Source organism: Myotis brandtii, unplaced genomic scaffold, assembly GCF_000412655.1.
Source record: "Myotis brandtii unplaced genomic scaffold, ASM41265v1 scaffold833, whole genome shotgun sequence".
In the NCBI taxonomy this organism is placed as follows: domain Eukaryota; kingdom Metazoa; phylum Chordata; class Mammalia; order Chiroptera; family Vespertilionidae; genus Myotis; species Myotis brandtii.
This window is the reverse complement of record NW_005371384.1, coordinates 44267-47547: the sequence shown is the minus strand read 5'-3', so window position 1 is coordinate 47547 and position 3281 is coordinate 44267.

Sequence of the window (3281 nt, the reverse complement as noted above, 5' to 3'; positions counted from 1 at the left end):
AGAGGGAGGGGGGGGGGAGGGGGGGAGGGGAGGAGGAGGAGGAGGAGAAAAGAAACAAAGGCACTGTCTCAGCCACCCGGCCCCTTGCTCTAAAAATCAGGACTAAGCCTGCTTTTTCAAATCAGAGGAAGATAGAATAGTTCAGGCAAACAGAAGCTCGAAGGAAAATAAAGTAATGACTTCATAACCCTGGACTTGTCTTCAATGAGCTACTGGGTGATGGGTTTTCACATTATCTCGGGCAGGAGAGCTTGGTTGGCAAACTTGTTAAACAAGAAGGCAAATAGCATTCAAATTTCCATCATCAAATATTTGCAACAGTTGATTTTGTGAAAATAAACAACAAAGTGCTGGAAAAGAGGTCCTATGGAATAATGGAAGGCAACCAATCTAAGGTGATCACCTGCTGTGGCCGAGTGAGCCAGCAAGATGCTCAGGGTGTAGGTCCCTCTGGGAGCAGAGCTGGCTCGCCATATCATGCCCTGGCCTAGGAGGTGTGCTCTTAAACAAGAGCATCACCAATTTGCATGGAACCACCCTGGAATCCAGCAACTCCAAACTCAGGGAAGGGGAATGTGACATTAGAATCCCAGGGGAGCTTGTTGAACACACACACACACACACACACACACACACACACACTCCCCTACCCCTGACCTTGTGGGAGTTCTACAGGACATTTGGACTTTGTTCCTTTATTGGCTATCCTTCCTCCCACGGTCCTGGGGGACATGGGGAGTCAGAAGGAGGAAATATACCCCAGTGGTGGGGCTTTCTCTGACCTGGATCTGCCCTGTGGACTAACAGTTTTGATGTCAGTAGGTGCCCATACAATGATCTGCCCACAATTCCTCTTTAAAGGAAGGGGCCGAGTTAGCCTAGAGCAGTGGTTCTCAATCTTCCTAATGCTGCGACCCTTTAATACAGTTCCTCATGTGGTGGTGACCCCCAATTTCATTGTTACAAATTGAACATAATTAAAGCATAGTGATTAATCACTAAAACAATATGTAATTATATATGTGTTTTCCGATGGTCTTAGGCGACCCCTGTGAAAGGGTCGTTCGACCCCCAAAGGGGTCGTGACCCACAGGTTGAGAACCACTGGCCTAGAGGTGTGTCAGCTCGTGCCGGTCCTCAGCAACTTAAAGCATAGTGATTAATCACAAAAACAATATGTAATTATATATGTGTTTTCCGATGGTCTTAGGCGACCCCTGTGAAAGGGTCGTTCGACCCCCAAAGGGGTCGTGACCCACAGGTTGAGAACCGCTGGCCTAGAGGTACCGGTCCTCAGCAACCTCTCTCTCTCTGGGCTCTGCTCTTTTCTCTGGGAAAGGCACGGGCAATAAAGGAACCGAATTGGCAAACTCTGCCCCTCACTGATGACGGGGCTGCATGCACTGAAGACGAATGCAGAGAAGAAGCGTGGTAGGTGCCGGATGGCGAGGGGTGGCCTCCCAGGTCCTGGCAGGAAGGGCAGAACTTAGACATGCAGACGAGAATGGAAGACCTTCCAGGCAGAAGACATGAGCAAAAACTCGGTATTTCGCAGCAAGTAGAGGGCGTTCCGGGGCAGTGGAGGGAATCGGAGAAAACAAATGTTGGGTCTATGCTGATTCCGTGGATGTCGACGGCATATGCCCGCACTGGCCATTCCAGGCGCCTTCGGGGAATCGCTCTGGTAACCGAGACTGAGAAAGAGTGGCTTGCGGGGCTGCACTCACCTCTTCCCATGCCCTGCAAGCAGGCCCAGCCAGGTTGGAGGCCTCAGCCAGACCGCTCTTGTCTTGCTCTGGGCTCAGAGGTAGCCAGAAAGGCTGGCAGGGTGAAGCTGTTTGATTTCCAAGGCTTTCTGAGCTAGCCAGGTGGAAGGCAGCCAGGGAGGCAGCAGCCGGCAACAGCCTGCCCAACTGCCTTGGAGAGCAGGCAGCTACTCACGGGAACAATTGGGCAGAAAGGGGGGGGCGGGGGCGGCCAGGGAACATGGGCCAATTCCACATGGGGGGAATTCTGAGCAAGGTCAAAGTCCAATTTGGTACAGGGCTTTATTACCAATTTAAAGTTCATCCCTCCTCGCAGGAGGCCACCACCCCTGCAGAAGAGGCCAGGCTGGCACAGGGGGAATCTGCATTTAAAGACTCGAAGTGCCCGGCACCCTGGCAGGGCTTCAGTCTAGCCTGTGTGTTTATCCCAGAGCCCAGGAATCTCACCCCAAATATGGTCCTAAGTCTCCATATCCGGACGCCTGCTTGCTTGTGGGGAAAATCCCCCAAATTCTTCTGACTTTTTCCACTCTGGGGGAGGGTCCTGGAGTGCAGAGGAAGTGGTGGGTCTGGAAGGTGGCGATCATATGTTTTGCTTAACGGGGGCTGGAAGAAAGTCGTCAGGCATTGGCAGTCAACGGGGAGCAGACATATTAAAGAGCCAAACTGAAATATGAGAGGAGCAGTCATGTGCAACGCGGCCCATAGGACGAGGCAAGAATCTGGGTGACCATGACGATCCGGCAGGTGGATTCTATAAAAGCGGTGGATTGACTTATTCCAGGTATTCAGTTGAAAGAAGGCTCCTTGGTGTGCCTCTCTCCTTGGGTGACCTCACCTGGGCTGCTGTAGGAACTATTAATGCCTGGTACTAACATCCAGATTCTGCTGTAGCAAATCCACAACTTCCCTCCTTCCCCATCAATCCCACCGCCATTCCCACCCGAGGGAAAGGGATGGACAAGCTCCTCCTGGTCAAGTACTAGGAACCTCTTTGAGTTGGGCCCTTTGTGACCCCTTTGCCATTCACTCATCTCACATTTACTGGGTACCTGGGTGTCGGTGAAAACTGAGCCACACAGCGTAAAATCTAGGCTGCTTTGGGGTTTGATTTCAGCTGTTCAGAACGATGAGGTGAGGGAGCAGCATATGGGACAACATATTCATGATATCAGGGTTCATGGGGACAGTGACCTTCCCACAAGGAGATTTGCTTGTTGGCACCCTCAAAGGCAAAGCCTGTCGAAATCCTTTGGCTGCTTATTGGGCTGGGACGTTAGGTGTGGGTTACCTGACACGCTGTGCCAGGAGCGGCACATGTATGCCTGCACTCATGCACGCACACACACCTGCCTGAGGCACTGAACGGTGTATCCTACAGGTACGTGGGTGGTCACATTGATGGAACTCAGGGAGTGCATTTTGAGTAGGTTATCAGTTATTTTTGCTGGGACACATTCCCCACCCAGCGCCATTTGCCACTCACTTTGGGAGTGGCTGGAGCTTTTGCAGGGC